The sequence below is a fragment of the Corvus brachyrhynchos genome, unplaced genomic scaffold (genome assembly GCF_000691975.1).
Source record: "Corvus brachyrhynchos isolate BGI_N302 unplaced genomic scaffold, ASM69197v1 scaffold60, whole genome shotgun sequence".
Lineage (NCBI taxonomy): Eukaryota > Metazoa > Chordata > Aves > Passeriformes > Corvidae > Corvus > Corvus brachyrhynchos.
In genome coordinates, this window is record NW_008236767.1 from 6,994,432 (window position 1) to 7,015,246 (window position 20,815).

General features: G+C 37.5%; 2 long non-coding RNA genes across 7 annotated transcripts in view; both read left to right on the forward strand.

The window, feature by feature from the left end:
- LOC108444994 overlaps positions 1–20,815 on the forward strand; it is a 118,181-nt gene that overhangs the window by 17,881 nt on the left and 79,485 nt on the right. The window lies entirely within an intron of this gene.
- On the forward strand, positions 183–9,045 carry LOC108444995. Its single transcript, XR_001859728.1, has 3 exons — positions 183–6,891; positions 7,403–7,518; positions 7,902–9,045. It is a non-coding gene; the product is annotated as an uncharacterized LOC108444995 (long non-coding RNA).

Consider the following 20,815-nt stretch of genomic DNA (forward strand, 5'->3'; position numbering starts at 1 on the left):
TGTAATTGCTCCTTACGCTCATTCTTCATTATGTGGGAGGACTTTGGTAATGCAAAATGATTCAAAAGTACTGTTACCAAGAACTTGGCAATAGGGAATCCTGAGGGCAGGGGAATGTCTTAAACCCTTTATTCTTCAGAATTTAAGTTTCCCTTATATTCAGTTGGGATTCCCTTTTTTTTTCCTGGGTTTGTCTTTAATTTGTTTTAAAATACAGATCACAAGAGAGAGGGTGGGAGGTGGAGCAAAAAACATTGGTCAGAAAGATGGTCTTCCATATTTTGAAGATACATCCAAAAGAACTTATTTTTAGTCTGTAAGATCTGATGCATCTCACCTAATTTCGGGTGCGTAGGTAAGGGGCATGAAGGGAGTCACTCTAAATTTTTCCAACTGATTATGGAAAATGATGGTCAACTCCAAATTGCTCACCCCACCTCGAGTTTTCTTGGTCCTTAACCACTGATTGTAAGGCAGAACAAATTAGCTTGCCACTTAGGTATTTTAATGAGATTAAAACTCTGGCCTTAAAGATCGTATTTCCTATGAGGTTTTAATGCTAAAGAATGGAAAGAAAAAGGACTGGGATTTTCAGAAGATGTTTAACTTCCATTGATTTTAATGGGACTATATGAATTCTTTAAAATCTAATGAGGTTCCTGAGTACCTTTAGGAACTATGTCTGCAAAGCTGAGTTTCACTGAAAACAAATAAAATTAAATATATTAAAAGCCATGTCATACAAGAAAATCAAAATTTGATGTTTTAGGCAGTTCAGTAGCTTTCAAAATATTAACCTTTTTCCCACTCGTTTTTAGTAATTGGATCTTCAGTTTGTTTAGGACGGTCTGGATGCACCACAGGATTTTATAAAGAAAAAAAATTTATAAAAATAAACAAATTCAGTCAAGAATTGCTGGTAGTGAGAAAAGCTAAAAATGTAACTTAATTTTTGCCCACCTGCCTATATCTTTTTTTCAGACACGAGAGATTAGGACTGGATTTTTATTTAATGAAGTATGCCTGCTGTAGTGTTGCTGCTATTTCTAAGTGGGATGTCTCATTCCTCCTGATATGGAGCTCCACAATTCCATTTTATTGGGCAAGCAAGGCAATCCTTCATTTGCTCATAGCTCTGCTGACTTCAAGAGTGTGTAGTACCAAGGTGTAAAGTCTTCCATGTAGAATTTTCCATGAAAAATTTTGCAGGATTCAGCCTGAACTTGCCTGTATTTGTCTTTCTTACATCTGGAATCTGCTATCCTGTAATAACAGCATCAGTAATCTTTTAGTAGCGTATTACAGAAAGTGAAAAGCTCTATGTTTATGCTAAACAGGAAATTGTATACTATTAGAGTTACTAATTAACATGCAAGGACATGTACATAGAAAACTTATGAACTAAAGTGGAGAGTGTGTTCTGATACAGTGAATTTTAGCTGGTTATATTACAACACTTGTATTATTATGCAAATAAGCAAATATTTGTATAAATCTGTATTTATGACTTAGAATTGTTAGATAATTTCAGAGGAATATCTGGCATCTCCTTTCTTATAAAAACACGTGTAGAGTTAGAAATCACTGGAGTGAGAACTGAAATTTTTTAAAGAATCATGAATATATTTATTTTTACTCTAGTTTTTCCCCTCTGTCATTTTTTAACAGCAATATGGAGCGATTTGCAGTATCTGTTTCAGTAGAATATTTCAACAATAACACAAATCTGTGGCAAAAGTTACTACCTGAAAAAGTTCTTGTACCTTATAAAGTGCTACCTATGAATGCAGCTGTTGCATAAATGGCAGAAATATGCCACTAAATCTGACTCGTCTGTATAGGTGACATACCTATCTGTAAAATACATCAGAAATAAAGCTCAGGTGCATCATGGACCTGAAATTAAGTAAGTTCTTTAGTGAGGTCTTTGATAAAACTCTATTTTGTTAATTATAGTAGGGGGAAATAAAATAAATACTAGCTTCTGCAATGAATGAAATAATTTTTTCCAAATACAATAACCATAAATTTTGCATACCTAATAAATGTCTTGTTTCTATATTCAGGCATGATCATTAAATTTTTAACTAGCTTACTACTGAATTCATTAATTCCAGAAGTATCATTACTGACATGTTACTTGGCTAAAGCAGGCATCCCTCTACCCCTTAAAAATATTTTTGGTACATTTACAAAAAACAGTAACTTTACATATTGCTTCCTACTACTGTGATAAAGTGTTGATAAATTTAAGTAGCCTGTGTTTGCTAAGCATTTTTTGGTTTTCTTTTTTTCAGAATAAAAGAAAAAATCCCTATTGAATGTGCAATGGAAGCAAGTGTTTTTCCAGTTCAGCAGTTTCTGTTGAATTGTAAACAATCAGGTTGTTCCAAAAGGAGAGTATCATGGTCCGTAACTCCGACAGCTAGTAGTAGTTTAGTTTACTGCTTCTACCACCTGCCTTCTGATTTAATATTGGAAGCAAGAAGCATGCAATTAAGTATGAGGAAATGAAAATAAATGACACTGTTCATTGCACATTACAAAGTGCCTGGCAGAAAGAATGCAGCTTGCCTGGACCTGATGACCCCAGGGGAAAACATGTCTCATTCCTGGGAAAGTGCCAGCGAATCAGACACTGAGCCTGGTTTTATCCACTATCAAATGCATTGATTTCCTTCTCAACAATTAGAAACTTTTTTTTTTTAAATTCTAATTGAGTTCTGAAAAGCAGGGAAATATAAAATGAAATGTACTGAGTGTATGGTAGAAGCTACAGGACACCAAACATGCAGGGATATTTTCTTTACAATTTCTTGAGAAAAGTTATTTGGATTACATCCTGAATTGGACCAATTTGGTCTGGTTATTAAATTCTAAGTCTTCTAGAAGTGAAGAGGTTTTTGAAAGATTAATTCCATCTAAGCAGCAATATTACATTCAATGCAATATGACTGGGTATATAACTCGAACCCTCCCCTCATTCCAGAATCTGAATGCTTAAAACCTGTTTCATTTTAAAATGTCTGTTCTGTGAATGCTATACCCTTTTTCCTATATATGGTTCATACAGTGGTTAGAACATAAAAGTAATAATTGTTTTTAATTTGTCCTAAATTGTCTAAGCATCTTTACAGAGGTAAGTAAATGCTATCCTGATATTACAGAATGGGAAGAAAGTGCACCATAGAGAAATCTGACGGCTTGCTCAGAATACGTAACGCATCAAAGAGTAGTTGAAAGTGAGAATAAGCAATTTTGTGAGAAAATAAAGGTTTTAACATAAGTCATGTTATTTTACTACAGAAGTCAAATTCGTCTTTTTTTAGATGAATGTAGGTGCCTTACAGATGAATTAACACATCACAGATTACCGTAATGCATTAATTCAGCACTACTGTCTATTTTAGATGGCCATGCATAAATGGTGGGGAAACTTTCATAATGAAAGCAGAAGCAAGTAGAGACTTTCATGCATTCATGATCTGGTACAAAACTAGAACTCAGATGAGATATGCCAAAATTTGTAAATTTTTCAGTGAAGCTAAATAGACAGAGAATATTATAGAACAGATAATTTCAGGTAGAAATGCTGCCAAGTCTTAGTGGTTTTTAATGATTTCATCTTGAAGAAAGGAGCATCTTGGTAGCTTGATAGGTATTGTTTTGAGTATAATTTTTTTTACCCCATAACCCAAAGCAAAACTCAAGGGTGCAAACTCAGAAGGAATTGAAACCTTTCAGGGAGTCACAGACCCTCCATTCCAAAACCACCAACTTTCACATTTCTGGCTGTATGCAAGTACATTGATCTTCTCTTTCTTTAATATTGCATGCACACTCCATAGAAGGATTTTTCATATTTCAATTGCATTTTAGGTAAGTTCCTCGCATTCTATGAAAGGTAGTCTTCTTTACTGCACTTCTTCACAGGGCTTTTTAGACCCCAGTAGAAAAAAAAAAAAAGTATTTGGATGTCAGTCATTCAGCCTCTGCTTTAAAAATCATGTCTTTCAGAGATGCTTTCTATCCATAGTCCTGCACAACATGAAATATGGTTGACAGCTATATTACCACACTGCAGATTGCAAGGCAATTCACATTCACACTTCTAAGTGCTTCTCCTTTCAAGAATTATGGATGTATGCCAAATTACTTGCATTGGGGTATATGGCCTTCTATATGTACTTTACAGAATAGGTCTCTGGTTTCCATTAAAATCAATGAAGTAGAGACCAAAAGAGCTTTTCTGAAGTGTTTACTAGATGTCAGACAAGGTTAATACTAAAATACTTCATGTATAATATGCATGTTCAATATATTTCAGTGTTTAAGAAGATATTTTCTGAATTTGGGATGGAAATTCCCCAGCTAAATTTAAATGTTGAGTAGTGTTAAGATCAGCTGTCATTGTTTGCTCCCCGTTAGTGTCTCTGTAAAAAATGAATATATGATTTCATACCCTATTTAGGAAGTGCTTCCAAATGTAATGGATCAGTAGCCATTTAAGGAACCTAAGGTCTTGTGTTAAAAAAAAGTCATGGTTATCTCAAATGAAGTGGGAAAGATACAAGATACCCTCCAACACCATTTCATCTAGACAAACTAGTGGCTATGCCATGTCATAAAACCTCATTCTTAGTCACTACGTTCACATATTTCTTTACAGGGGTTCCTTGTCAGACAAGTTAAAGTGGATGATCAGCAGGGATAGTATAATAATATAATTAACTTATTAATAATTAGTAAAATATCAGGATGATTCTTTTCAGGCATATTACTATGGTAAATGAGGCAAACTGGTGGATTTTAAAAATAAAGACTTGTGACAAACATTATAGCGACAAACTTAATTTTTGGGGAGAGGAAAAAAGAGAGAGATGCTCTAAAGATATCTGAGTGAAATATGGACTAAAGTGAATTTAGTCAGTGTGATGAAAGAATGACTTAAAGGGGGAGGAAAGGCATAAGAATGAGCGTAGGATGGTGGAGGGTACATTTCACCTTTCTATTTATTTATTTACTTTTTCAGTTATTAAAGTTTCCCTTAGGACTACATTACCTAGAAGAAAGCAGCAATACAGTTTTGAAATTGTCTTGAAATTTAGAGGAAAAAGAAGAAATACCTGGAAATCACTATCACTGGCTTTTGTCAGTAATCCTAAATCCATGAGGGTTTTGTTCTTGTTAAACGGATGTGTTTTACTGCAGTGGGGTAGGTATAAGTTGGGCTAGTGACTTGTTTTTCCATATAACATTGTGTTTTTGTAGCCCAGAGTTGCACTGTGTTCTCCAAAGGATAGATTTATTATATGCAGTGTTTTTCACTTGAACTGTACCATATGTGAATACTCTTGGTCTGTATCTCAAAGATGTTCTGTAAAATCATCTACTGTGGCTAGGAAACATCAGTATGTCCATTTATCAAAATAACTTGAAAGAAAATATAGTGAACAGGGACTTAAATGTACTGGAGCGGTTGCTTTAGGTGATTCTCCATAAGTAAACTTGAAAGCAAAGCAAACTAATGCCCTTTAGAAGAATAATTAGTAAGACAGAAAGTTTGCTGGCTAATTTCAAAATACAGAAAAGAAATTTCTGGATATTAAATTTAGTTTTTAAGAATTCTTGTGCTGGAAAACACTTCCTCTTGTCTCTGAAAATAACCCATGGAGGGTACAAGTAGATTACAGCAAACAGTGTGAGTACAGCATGGTCTTTCATTTGATATGCCCACGTACGCTCGGTAGTTCCTTCTGGTAGAGCTAACCTCCATGAGCTCATCTAATCTCTTGCAACATCTATCAAGTGTCACAGCAAGAACGTTTGTCCACTGAAGTGGTGGAATGGAAAAACAGAATCTCAAAAGTGAGAACTATTTATGCTTCCTTCACCAAGCTGTAAAGAGTCAGCCACGGTTACATAAGACTTTCCTGCCGGGTTTCAGCAGCTCTAAACATCCTCAAGTAAGGTGACAAAAATCAACAAAAGTATCCCAAAAGAGGCTGTAAGCAGCATGAAAACAAACAAAGGCAGAAAAATTAAACTTATGAAAAAAGTTGCAGCCATCCTTTATGGTAAAATAACTCAAATTTAGAAAACATTTCGGAGGTGTTGTTAGCTTTTTGCTCAGGCTTTCTCTTACATTTCAACCAGATGCTGGAGATGAGGAAAATGTGGACAAATAAGATGCCTGAAGTGGTTTAGAATGAACATTAATGCAAGGTGCATTTTTGTGTCTATAGGAAATTTCTTGTTAATAGCAGAGTGTGGTGAACAGAGAAAAATAAATTTCATCTGAGAACTACTGATGCTAAAGTTGAATTCTGCACAGATTGCTGGAGAAACCCTTTCTAGAAAATAGAGGAAAATTATGGCATAACAGTGACTGCCACCTGCTGCAGTCCTGAGATAAAATGTGGGTGTCAGGGTATTATTTCCCAGCTATTATTAGCTCATTGGTGGTTTCTGTAAATGTGCTCCAAGAGAACTGCTCTGGAGGCAGCTCACCAGATTTTCAGCTGCTGACAAAAAAAGACATTATGAGTGTAAGGAAAACATCAAATTTTCAATTTACGTCCCTGGTCTCTTGTGCAAGGACCTCCTGCCAGAATATTTTCGACTAGCTCTTTAACTTGTCTATTTTTGTCCTTTACTGTTAGCCCAAAATACCACAGCAAGTCCAGAACTATGGTATAAGAAAATTCAGGCTTTTTAAAAAGATACTGAAAGCAAGCTTATATACTTATCCAACAGAAACATTGGAGACAGCTTTCTGCATTTTTGTTTTAGCTTGAAAGTGGAGACCAAAGTCATGGCTGCTGGACCAGAGCCGCAAAATATAGCAAAGCCAGCATTCAAATGTGGTTGGTATTTCTTCACAGTGCACATGTAAGTGTGGTCTAGTATGATGTCAAGTCTACCTTGGAATACATCTTGTCTTTTTGGCCCCAGAATTGTGTGGAAAATGAATAACCTGCTATTGGCAAATGTGTATAGAACAGTGTTGAAAAAATAATGGGAGATGGTAATTTTTTACAGTGGAAAGGAAAAATCTCTTCAGAAGACAAAAAATGTGATCTATTAGCATAATAATGTCATCAAAGATCAAGTGTTATAGTATTTTATATTTTTACACTGGTGTTCCATAAACATACAACAATAGCAAGTTAATATATCAAATGTATACATAAAGTCTTCCCACTGTGCATAACTGTTCCATATATTACTGTTATATCTTCTGAGATTAAGTAAACACAGAATGTAATGTACTGTACATAAATATAGCACTACTGAATCATAATAAAAATTTTAAAATACCTTTTTACCATAAGAACTGTGTCAGAATCTCTCAGTGAAAATGTTGGTTAGCTGAAATGAGAAGGCGTTTTTCTTTTCCCAGAAATATACCAATTTCAGCAAAATTTCAGTTTCAAGAAGGATTTTCTGGTTAAGCCTGAATAAAACCTAACATAGACAACCAGCCAATGGATGTCTTTGAACTAAGAGGGAACAAAGGTCAGTATGTTCTTCTGTCTGTTTTACATAAGAGGCTTGAACCTGGATTTTGCACTTAGGTGAATGCCCTCCCTCTTGCTGGTAGTTTCAGTTTCCCCCACCAAATGTGCTCCCATTGTTTTAAATATGTAAGTGACCTTTTGAAAGATGGAGCCTCAGACCTGTTCTAGCACAGGAACATGGGAACTCAAGGGGAGGAAATTATGTTCATGTTCTCAGGAAACTTTTGCATATTTCCAAAATCAGAGTTCTGACAAATTTGAAGGTAACAAGGATTTGACAGTAAAAAAAAAAGGAAATTTGAAATATATTAATGCATTCTTGAAATAACAATATGTCAATAGGTAAACACTGCAACTAAGCAACCTCTTTATTTACTGTAGGGGAAGGAGCAGTGCATTTCAGAATTCACATGGCAGGGGGAGAAATGTTGCCCATGTTTGTAATCTGTGAAGACAGTGACAACTTCTTGTTATGGCTAAGAAGAGTATGAATTCGATTCTTTCTACAGACTTCTGGAAAAGCACACCCCACTTAGCCAGCTGTGGCAGGTCTGCCCGTGCAGCAGGCAGCCAAATGTTGGAGCCAACTGCTAATCCACCAAAGTGACAATGAGTTCAGGGCTGCATGGGCTGAAGACAGCATGAAAGAGAAAAAAGTGAAGCCACCACATTCACTTCTGTGGTCTTGTATGAGTTCATCATATTACCTTCTTACCCTGCATCTCATTTCACTATGAGGCAATCTCCTGAAACATAATTCCTTTGCTTGTCCCCTTGATAGAACATTTTATTTTATTTAGAATATTTGACTCTATTTGCAAAGGCAGGATAAAAAAGAATTTTATTTGTGCTATGAAATGAGAGAGTGAAGCAAGCTCCTGTAAGCAGGCTGCTTTGTTGAGTCAAATTTATACTCTCATTTTGAGTGTGGAGCTTATACCATTCTTCACTTCACAGGAAAAGATACGCTTTACGCTAATGCATAGTAATCTCTGTACAATCCCAACTCACTTTCTCTGCTTTCAGCCACGCCCTAGTGGGAAATTTCTCTGAGAAATTAACATGGGAATCAGCTCTTAACTGCATTTTCAAACACATTTACTGGTTAAATTTTTTTTTACTGTTATGACAAAGAGATTTTACTAATTAATACAAATAGATCTGTGATAACAGATAAAAGCCAGACACTGAAAGCTCCTACTTGTGGACTATTTACTTTCCTGGCACATTTTGAACATGAAATAAGTTAAATTACTGTTATTTTCAAAACACATTATAAATTGGAAAAGTGGTGAGTGAAAAAATAAGGCATTCACCAAGTATTAACTATTAAGCGTGAAGTTGGTTATAGATGGTCTTGCACTGTTTTTTTCTGTGATCAGTATAATAGAGTGATTGTATATAATAGATAATACCAGCTATTTCAGTATGGGTGTCTTGCAAAAGCTAAATAAATAAAAAGTGACTTAGCTTTTATTTACCTTGCAGCAGGTGAACAAATATGGTGACAGAGAAATAAATTATTTTTTCCTGCCAGCTAAGCATGTTGTCAATCCTTCTTACTAAAGTAATGAAGCAGGGAAACAATATTTTTTTTCTTTTCACTGTGGTGGAGGAGTTTTACATCAAAAAGGAAGATAACATTTCAAATTTGAGGATAGCTGTGGTGTGGTATTACTGTCTGCCTCCTAAGTCATGTACTGCTTTCTGTTTTAAAACAATCTGAAATGGCTCTAAACTATCCTGTCATTTTCTCCTAGAAAGTTCTTGCATAACTTGTAAAGAACACATGTGGACAATTTATTTGGGTCTCAGAGTCACTCTGTTGTGGAAATTTTGTCTGTGTACTGAACAGGATATCTTAAAGGATATACTTGTGTCTTTTCCATAATCGGATGCTCAGAATTTCTTGTAAAAGTGGGACTGTCAAGTGCTAGTGCAAACGAAAAGAATCCTCATTTATTTCCTTCTAATTCATTCTTTCACTTGGGAGTCCAGGCTTCAGTTTAAATTTCAGGGATGCCATTCAGCACAAAGTATTTGTAGAATTTTAAAAATGGCCTTTTATAAAGGCAGCAGTGAAAATGGTGATCTGTTGTTTACTTTCCCTGAAAAAATTGTAGGGTGGCTTTTCTCCTTGGGCCCTTTGATATTAGACTATTAAATTCCTCTTTCACAACCAGTCCTGGACTTCTGAAAACTTCTAGACTACATACATATGACAGCTTTGAGAAGCAGTGGGAGGAGAGTGAAAGACGGTGCAAAACTGAATTCTGTGGCAACTGGGCAAATTGCCAGTAAATTCAATGAAGTTTTTCATTAAATTCTGTGTGTTTTACATTAAAACTGAATTTGGCCCACTGTCTACAGCTATTAAAATTATACAGCTTTAAAAAGTTACATGAAATTTTACCTACTTGAAAAAATTCAGTATAATGTTGAATCTATTTTAAACACACTTGAAAAATACTTCTAAATTATCTGTTAAGGACTCATATGGTGTGTGGCTTCTCTCTTTATTTTCTGTCTGGATAGATCTGGTGATTGGTTCCCAGAGTTTTCTGTACACACTTGGCAGCATCAAATGAAAATATGTATGCATTTGTTTGTAAGAAAATTCTTCTGTTGTTGTGGGGGTTTTTTTAATGACTGTCATAGAGTGATAGATAATTAAGATTGTTCTCTTTTCCCCTTTAAATTTGTCTTAGATTGATGTTACAATAATGGCCAGCTTCTTTCATCAGTAAATGTCAAGGAGTTATGGACTTTAGGAGCTCTACAAAGAAAGACTTACTTTTATGTCCTAAAGGATGTGGAAAAAGGCATTCTTTTCCTGCCCATCCTAAGGAGGTATGAATAGAGAAGTTTGAATAAGACAGATTAAATAAGACAGTGAGAGCTGCTTGAAGGATTGTGGCCCTATTTAGGATCCATGCTTCTAGTTTTGAAACTACTGGCTAAGCAATAGGAGATATTTGCAGACAAGGAGTGTTTTTAGTGATTTTTTGGATGGAAAGTCTTTGGGAATAGTCTGGACAGCAAATCATATGGTGATATGTAAGGAGATACAGGGAATAGATCAAAGCTATATTTTCTCTTTGCATGCAAATAGCAGCAAGTTTTGCAGTATATTATTTTGCTTGGTTGAGAAAGTTATCTTCATTAGCTCCTAATTCTCCAGCCAAACCCAGAGGGGAATGCAGCTGAATGCACCAGGTAGGTTCAAGGAGATTACGTGAATGGAAACATGTTTTCATAGTGAACACTTCACAGATACAAAGCCTTAGGTCACACATTTCAATTCCACACTATGCAGTTCCCAGGTCAGAAGGCAAAATTCCTGACCAAAGACTGTGTGCTGACCCTTTTGAAATAAGCAAATGTCATCAATTTATTCCCTTGTGTCTGGATGCCATTTGCACTATCTGGGAATGTTTGGACCAAGAGGGTACTACAGGTCCCTTGGTACAGAAGACAAAATTATATTCACTGATATTAGATCACTGCTGTATCCCACAAATTCATTCAGGGACACCAGTTTTGAGCATTTCCAAGTTACCTTCTATTAACAACACATCTGTAAAATGAAGACCATTAACAGGATTTGGCTCATAACTAGATAGGTACTGAGTTATCCCAAAACACAAAAAGAGTTGGCAGTTACTTAGGGTGGAAGTCAGCACACAATGCTCAAAGTGCTGCCCAGGGGAGTTCAGCTTTGAACAGACCTTCCCACCTCCTACCTCACTGTTTTTGTGTGTGCAACAGAGTGGTTAGTCCTACATGAGGCATGAGGTGGCTGTTTTTCCAGCAGCATTCACATGTGTGTTTGTACATACTCTTCAACCCCAAGAGCAGCAAAAGCAGCAATGTTTTCTGTAAGTCTTCTCCTTTTCCCTGACATAAGTTTTTCTCTCCATGTTTCGGTCAAACTCCTATTATTTTCTTTCTAAAACATAATTTTAAAATATATCCAGTTACTTAATTTTTCCTCCCTGAATTTTCATTCTGTTCATTTTAAGCACCCCTTTTCATTGCTGGCATTGCTGACAAGAAAGTTGCTTCCATCCTGTATTGGTTATGCTGCATCAAAGTCCTATTCAATCTTAAAAATGTCCTCCGGCAATTACTATTTTAATTTACCCCTGATTATTTAACTAATGCAGTAACTTCAAAAACTCTAGAAGAGACAGGCAAGAACCTGCAATTCTTGATAGTTTTTATTGTTATGTTCCCCTGTCACCACGAAGAGTATCCCTTAATTATGTATTTGAATTATTGATGTTTCTCAGTTGTAGAGAAGCCTATCATCTGGGTGTCTTTTGTTTGAATTTCTATCATTTTACTTTGCCAAATCTAGATAGAAAAATATGTCATTTACTGTAGTTTACTGTAGGTTGTCAATAACCTTGCCCAAACAAATGAAGTAGGACAGCATCTTTCAGTGACATGAAACACAGTTGAAAGATGAAAAAGAAATTACACAATGGCAAGAAGAACTGTGAGCCAATAGAAATATAAAACGTGTTCACCTTCTTGTTATCTCACAACATTCAGATGATCATAACAGTTTAGAAAGCATACCGCCCACACCACAGGATCTTGCTCCTCTTTAATTTTGTCTAATTTGTGTAGTGAATAACCAAATACTCATAATGCAATTAGAAGATAATCAGGCTTGTAATTATGTTAATTGCTGGAGACTTACATCAATCCTCCAGCAAAGTGATAGGATTTCAGGGGAACTATTAACATGGGAAGAGAGAAGAAGCACACATGAGAGAGAAAGAGATTGGGGGAGTGGGTAAATTGATGAACAGCTTAGGCTTGTATCATTGAGCAACAATGAGAATACAATGGTGCAACAAATGAAAAGGGCCTCAAGGGGAGAAGCTCAGAAAATGAGGTTTTAGGTACCAGCAACTCAACCTCTTTTGTCTGTTTTCTTCCCATAAATAATCATGTTGTGCATCTATATTTATTGTAATAAGCCCAATTCAGAGAAATTGGATCCATAGCTGAACAGAGAACAAAGGGGAACTGTTCAGCTATGCAGCAGTTTGCCATGTCTCCCACACCACTGAAAGAGCCACTGTATTACCTTCTGTCCTTGACTCCTGGGGGTATTCTTTTCTCATGGTGATGTCTGATATTACATTTAAAGCCATAATACTGCAACTGCAATGGGCTGTCTCAGAAATGTCATGGATCAGTCATAATCTCTGAAGAACATACAATACATAGTGGACTGACAGAATTTATTAAGTAATCCACAGTGGAAATGTTTTTTGGTGTTTTTATTTACCTTTTTTTTCAGTACCTCATCGAGGTTGTAATGATTGTGTAAGCCTTTTGAAAGTAAGTTTTGTCAGATGAAGTCTGATATAAGTTGTAGATGATGACTGTATTCTATTAGGGTGGCTATTTCTCAGTTTACAGAACAGCTTTCTGTGTTTACACTACCTGTCAGAAATTGACTAGCTGGCTTAAAATAAAAATAGATTTTTTAAAAGAGCATAGTTATTATTACTAAGTTACTTTTTTGTAGTTTTAAAGTTAGTTTTGACATGGGAAATGAAACTAGTAAGGATCAAGAAAGACTGCCCTTAGACTAGTATGATCTTTTTGCCCACAGCTGTCATGATAAAGATAATGAATAAACTCAGTGTATTTCTCTTTTGATCTGTGTGTTTGTACATGCAATTAAAGCAAAGAGCATTTTGCTACATTTGATTTACTCTAGGAATGTACCTGGATGTAAAAATACATTAGCTTTTGCAACTCCATGGAAAAGCACATTTTCACATACGTATTTAAGTGGACATTACACTATTATTTATGAATAATGATCTAAAGAGCTGAGGGTTTAAGAGAAAATATTTAAATATATAGAAGTGCCTTGTTTTGAATATTTCCTACAAAGGACTTGTTTTGTGCATTTGATTCGGATTCAACTATCAAGTGTCATCGGTCATTCCTACCATATCACGTCTTTAAATTCCAATTAAGGTTGATTTCTCAGTTCTAAAAAGCCTAGGAAGAGTCAAAAGAAACTCTCTCAAGGGCTTCATCTACTAGAGATTTCTCCTTCATTGTTTCTTCGAACAGATGAGTGCTACATACCTTGACTCCAGCCATGACAACACAATTCCCATGAAGCAGCCCTTAAAAATCACTCTGGAGCTCACACAGCAGGAGACTGAAGAGCATAAACCCAGTGTAAGCCCAAGCTTCCTTACACAGAATTCCTCAGCTCTGTGGGGCTGCGTGCCCTTGTTTGGCCCACCCTGGTGTACCCTTGTTGCAGGAGTGTGGCAAATATGGGGGCTCTGAGTTGATCCCGGTCTATTCTGGGCCTCTGCAAGTATCTGAAGGAACTGTGTCTGTCTGACAAAAAAATTGAGCATATAATATGCACAGAGGACATCTTCAAATCTAAGCAATCCAGGTGCAAGACCAACAAAGGGAGCAGCACCACCTTCTTTCTGTGCCCTGCCCACATAGCTATACACAACACCCAATGCAGTGGGGAGTGGATGTGCTGTTCAGCAGTCCTCTCCATCACGGACATAGCAATGCTCACTTTACTTTATACAGCCTGACACATTTAGGCCTTCAGGGAGCTGTAAAATTTCATTTTACTTCCAATATTCTGAACGTGAAGTTTTGAATGCCAGAAACTGACTTCCCAGAAAATTTCAGTAAAACAGAACAAAACACAACCCTATATCTTTGCATTTGCTTCTTTTGACTTCTTACATGAAAGGTATTTACTGACACCTCTCTTCCTTGTTGGTAAGCTTCACTGTGTTTTGTGTACCTAATAATAATCTTCACATAAATGGAGTTGTGAAGACATCACAAACTTATTTTTACTAAATTTTGATAGATATTGTAATCAGTAATATAGTATAGTTTATTATAATTGAGTATTCTTGTAGATGTGCATAGATTTTTAAATCACTTTCACACCAAGCTTAAGTATGATCTAATTTTACTGTCTTTTGTTGGCCTATGCTACAGACTCCCAGCTAGTCTTAGGAGAAGAAGGACTAGGAAGGATAATGCAGGCAGAGAAGCTCTTAAGCAAGGAAAATACAAGTTTAGAAAGTGTATTTCAAGTTAAAATTTGAAAGAAAGGAAGTTTTGTTCAGTTATTACTTATTTTCATGCTTCTTTTGGAATCTTCCTTGGATTGTACCTGTCAGCCACAAGCTCTTTAAAATTGGCCTTATTTGTGTTTGGAATTTGGGCTTGCTTGTGCAGGTGGGGTAAGGGTTTGACTTATAAATCCCAGGGGTAGTATCAAGTGAAAAGGTCCCTTCAGGGCATCTTGGCACTTTCTGTTGGTAGCACAGTAACTGTGTTTCATGACATTGTCCAGCATATGGACCCCAAGCAATAGAGAAGGCTTTATTATCCACAACCCCCCTATGCTGGTTCAAAACCCTATTTCTTTTCACCACAAAATGTCTATTCTCCTGGCCGTCAAATCTCAGGATTTTCCTACAAGTTAAATTCTAGATTTCAGAGATTCTTGCTGGCTCCTTACCACTATTCCTATAGCTGTCTTTTCTCAGTCATTCATTCACAGTGTGTCTGTATAACTAAAGGCCTTGGAAATTGCTGCCTGACCAGCTCAAGGTTCTCCAGCTTATTTAACACTTCAAGGAGCATCTCAAGCCTGAAATAACTAAAATATAACCAGTGGAACAGAATAAGGCTCATTGTCTTGACACCCAGTGTCCCCAAATGCAGCAGGTCCAAATCTCTTTTAAGTTAGTTGCATCTACCATACTTGAGAAGTTATACAGGGATGAAATAGAGGTGCATGAAATGAAAAAAAAGTATCAATGACTGCCTTTGTCAAGATGAAGAACTCAGGGAGGAAATTTTCTTTCTTCTGTGGAAGAAGTGACTATACCTTTGGTAGGACATTCTGTCCCAGCCCATAATGTAAAGCAATAGCAATCCACACAGAAAGAAATATAAGAGTCACAGAAATATGTGGAAGGTATCTTTTCAGCTTTATACCGGCTAGCGCTCGTATTTCAATGCCTTAGAAAGCCTCGAGCAGCCTTGAGAGGTAGCACAGGCGATCTAGCACTTTAGTAGCTCTAAAATCGGTACCTGAATCAGCTGCAGAGCAAATACCATCAGCAGAAGCAAAGAGGGAGAAGTATAGCTCCCTGCTCGCTCAATTCCCTGCAGTTAGAAGCTTTCCAATGAGACAGACAACCAGAGATGTTCACAGGAAGGTAGCTGAGCTAAGAGAGGGCGGGGCCTCCCTCGACCATCTTTTATTAGGAGAAGGGGAAAGGGGAGGACTGGGGGCGGACCCGGGGTGAGCAGCCAATCAGACACTGCTGAAGAGTCTGAGTTACATTTGGTTTTGCCCACGCTTAGAACAAAGGAGCTTGGAGCACATGGGCAGGAGCAGGTGTCTTTGGGAGGGGAAGCTCGGAACAGGCAGCAACAGAAATATTCTGTGACTTGAATGAAGTTCAGACCACAGATCTATGTACCAGAATCAGCAGCAGAAAAAGCAGAAGAAAATTATTGTCCCCCTCTATTCCTCTTGGGACTCCAGTTGGAGAACTGCATTCAGCTCTGGGATCTTCAACTAAGAAAGGCATGGATTTGCTGGACAAAGCCCAGAGGAGGCCACAAAGGGAGGAACCACCTTTCTTATGAAGACAGGATGAGAGGATTTGTGTTGTTAAGCCTAGAAAAGAGAAGGCTCTGGGGAGACCTTAGAGCACTTTTCAGTACCTAAACGACAGGACAGCTGGAGAGGCACTTTTTACAAGGACATGTAATGACAGGACAGGGGAAAATGGCTTTAAAGTGACAGAGGGCAGGCTTAGATTAGATATTAAGAAGAAATACTTTGAAGTTTTCAAGGCCAGGTTGGAATGGGCTTTGAGAAACGTGGTCTAGTGAAAAGTCTCCCTGCCTGTGACAGGGGTGTTGGAACTAGATCATCTGTGTGATGATCATCATCAGCCTTCTAATCCAAGCCAGTCTATGATTCCATGATGTCATTGAAAACCTGTAAGTTTTAAAGAGATTTGTCTCCAAATAATTTCAAGCACACCATGTAATGGTGAAACAGCACAGTGTAATTTTGCCCCATCGGAACATCACACATCTCCATGCCCATGACTGTATTGTTCATTAAAAGAAATGTACATAGTTCTTATTTTCTGCCTTGAACCTAACCCCACCAATGAGAAGGTTGCTTTCTTTTTATTTATTTATTTTCTTTAATTTGGAGAAAGTGCACTAAATTCAGCACTCAAAATTAAATCACATCAACAATTGTCTTCAAGCTTCTGTTATCTCAATATTGACAGTTTCCTTGTTAGTATAGAATTTGTCAGCTACTGCCTTGTAGTGGTTTGGAAGAGCTTGCTTTTAGATGTCAGCAGTCCCTAGCTTGTGAGTAGGTGCACATATCCTTAAGTATTCCTGTGCCAGTATGGCAGAGGGTCAGAGCCAGCTGTTCACACAACTTCATTAAAATTGTCTCACAGCAGTTTTGGAAGTTTTCTTATTACTGTTTATTAGTAAAAATGATGTTGTGATATCATCAGGCTGTTAATTGTCCTGCCAAAACCTTTTCCTAGCATTTCCTCTATTTCCTAGAATAGAGAAAACGCAGAGATTGCAATATACTCGGATTTCTCAGTGCTTAGTTTTTAAGAGAGCCATAGTCCTTGCAAAGGGTCTGTACTGGAATATCTTCCCGTCTGTCCCACATCCTTTTTCTTCCACATATTTATCTGCTCCTGTGCACTTTTGCCCCACGATGGATCCACGCTGTGGCATTCTTATCCTAGAATTGTCTCATGATAGTGAGATATACATGCACGCCCGAGGACAAATCCCGTGCTTTATATCCTCAGTACATGTAAGTACATACAGCACCACATTTCCTCTGTAACAGAAGCTGATGAGGTGCACACGTGGACACACATCTACCACGTGTGGGACCAACTGTGCTAGCTGCTGTAATTACTGCCAGTGTAGGATCAATACAGTACAACACAATTCTCTTTCAGTGATAGCAGTACCTGAGAAAATTAAGTTTGGAGTTTATACTATTGCTTTTGTAGAAAGGACATCAGCTTCTTCTAGAGTAGAGTGTGAAAAATGATGCTCTAATCATCCTGCTAAAGATGTTAATTACTAGTGCAGGATACCACATTATTTTAGGAGGAAAATACATGGGTACAAATCAAGCTGGTATACAGTGTGGATGTTCAATTGTGCCATTATAAAATTAAAACTACTTATCACTGAGCACCTTGGTCTAGGTAAGCTTTGCAATGAAGAAAGGGTTATTTTTTCTAAATATATTTTCTTATTCTAGGAGTTATATGAAAATCCCAGTAAGGCCAAGCTATGGTAGATCCACTAGTCAGTCAGAAAAAATTAATTAATTTTCTGGGGGAGTGGGAAGTAGATTACACAATGCAAAGCCTTTCCCAAAACTCTGGCCATACTCAGGAAAGTGAAATGTATGAGGAGAGTTTGGGATGAGAGATATGGGTGTAATTTCTTTTCTTTTTTCTGAAGGAGTATTGTGCAGAGAGGAAAAAGAAAAAAGCAACAAGGAAGAAGGTGGAAGAAGTCCAAGGACAGACAGAAAGGGGTGATCTTCAAAAAGAGCTAAGAGAGAGTGTCTTTGGGTAAAACACTGTGCCAGATAAATCTGAAGTGTGGGTACTTTGTTTTGGTTTTATTTTGAAAGAAAATATTGCACACATTGTTTGGGTAGACAAATAATTATATGAAAGAGCTGCCTGACTCCCTCAGCAATTCTCCAATGTGCTTTATTAAAAATTAACACTATTTTCCATTTGTCTTGTGAGACTATTTACTGAATTTGGTAAGACTTTACTTTGCCTTTACTTTGTTAATAATATATCCTCAGATATTCTAACTCATATTATTTGCATTCCATACAAAGATGCTTGTAAAATTAGTTTCAGAGCCATGTTTTGAAACAAAGAGCTTAGAGATAAATAAATGGAAAGTTCTTTTTGTGCTTTTCTGCAGAATGCTGTCTTGGCACACAGCAGAATAGCTTGCTTACTTATTTGGATTTACGGCCTAGAATGAAAATGAATGGAAGGCTATGTAGAATAGAAAGCTGAAAAGAATTACCTTCAACAAAACTGGAATGAAACTCCTGTAGATTTTGCCAGGTCTATTGTCTCAGCTGCCAGGTTTCTTCATCTTGTGCCAGGTTCTCTCTCTAGATCCTGGTTAAATTTTCCATACATCAAATGCTTCACACCTGATTAGATTGGCTTTTACACTGCTAGAAGGACAGGACGTTGCTAACCTGCTATGACTAGAAGCCAGACTGTCTTTGGAAACATTGGCTCGGTTTGGAGGCTCTCTTAGGGACACCTTGTGGAGGGTAATCAATTTCCATCAGGACACGAGTTCAGCCTCTCTCTTGTGACCATCATAATATAATTGAAATTATCCTCAAGAAATTTTACTGTGTATTTCCACCAGCTGTGCCTGACTCCTTTCATTCTGCTCTTTTGACAGCAGTAGTTTTGCCCATCTCGGATGGTCTCCAGTGAGCTCCCGTATTCAGGACTGTGTTGTCTTTTGTTTTAAGTGGACTACCAAAACCTTTCTGTCAGTGTCCTAGTTTGTTCTCCATGCACTCACACATTTATTAGATCAGCTTCATCATGAATCATTAATTACCAAGGAGTTGTTTGTACCATGAAGAGGTTTCTTATTCACTCTTCCCATAATGAAATAAAGTCTAAAAGTTGTGTGAAAAATTTATGCTTGAAGGGAAGCCACTGTGTCAGAGTGGTGACCATGTTTTACACAGTTGCTTTGTGCTTTCAGTCCTTACTTTAGAAAGGGAGATGCAAGAGTTTATTTATCCTTGCCCCTCCCTTGGAAAGTTGTCCTGCTGGAATTCAAATCTTATGCTTTTTCCTGGACCATCAGGAAGGCAGTAGAGGTGAAAAAATGGTCTCCTACCTCTCTTCAGTCCAAATGGAAGACCTTCAACCAAAATTGAGGAATTTGTTCCAAAATTTCAAGGTCCAAGAACCCAGTTAGACTGCAGAGGGAATGTACTGCTAAACCAACAGTAAAGGCACCATTGGGATACAGTCTATATTTTAAGCAGATGAAGTAAGAAATATCAGCATATGCTGCAGAATTTGATACGAGAAAGATTGCACCATTGCTGCCACGCTATGAAGTTACATAAGTGGATTTTTCCAGGAAAATAAGGTGTGGTGCTCGGTATGAGTCCCAATTTTATACACCAGCATTAGTTCAGAGTTTCAGAGAGATGCCTACTCTGCAAGATTTCAGACTCACTCATCCAGTCACTGCCATTTCCTTTTGATTGGATGAGGCATCTGGTGTAAATAGGTGAATACCATCCCTTGACACCAAACCATCCTTATCTAGCCAGGAAGAAATGTGAGTACCCTACAAGCTCAGCAGCCTCCTCTGCAGGCAGGAGTCTGGCTGCCAGTGTGAGGACCAGCTCCACTCCTGGACTTGTGTAGTGGTTTGGTCCAAAATACTCATTACTGTTTATCTGCTGTGAGATAAGAATTAGGAGAAATGCAAAACAGGCACCAAACTTGAAAGAATATAAAGAAGTTTATTAACAGACCTAAAAGAAGAAAAAAAAATTATACCACCTTCAGAACTCTCCTCCTCCCCCCACCTTCCTCCCTTCTCCCACTGACAATGTGAAAAGACAACCCTTAAGATGTTCAGTCTGTTTACCACTTCCATAATAACCTTGTTCAGTCCATTTAGAAAGAGAAGTCTCTTCTTGCTCATGCTATGAAAACATTATCACAACGAGACAGCCGCCCACTTCCAAATATTGTTCAGTCCATTTAGGAAGAGGAGTCTCTCTGCCTGCGTGTGAGTCCTTTCCCCCGACTTGCAGCTTTTCCCGCAACTGCTTTCGAGGGTCCACTCTTGAAGTTTTTTGGGGTACAATTTTAAGGTTGAGCCGTTCAGAAACAAAAACAGAGGCCCTTCTCCTTCCCTGGGAGCAAAGGGTCTTCATCATCTTCATCGTTAGGACTATCTCTGGGAGCATCTCTAGGAACTGAGGTTTTCTCCTTTCCCATTTGGAGCAAAAGTCCTCATCTGGTTCATCTCTAGGGACTGAGGTTTTCTCCTTTCCCGTTTGGAGCAAAAGTCCTCATCTGGTTCATCTCTAGGGACTGAGGTTTTCTCCTTTCCCATTTGGAGCAAAAGTCCTCATCTGGTCCATCTCT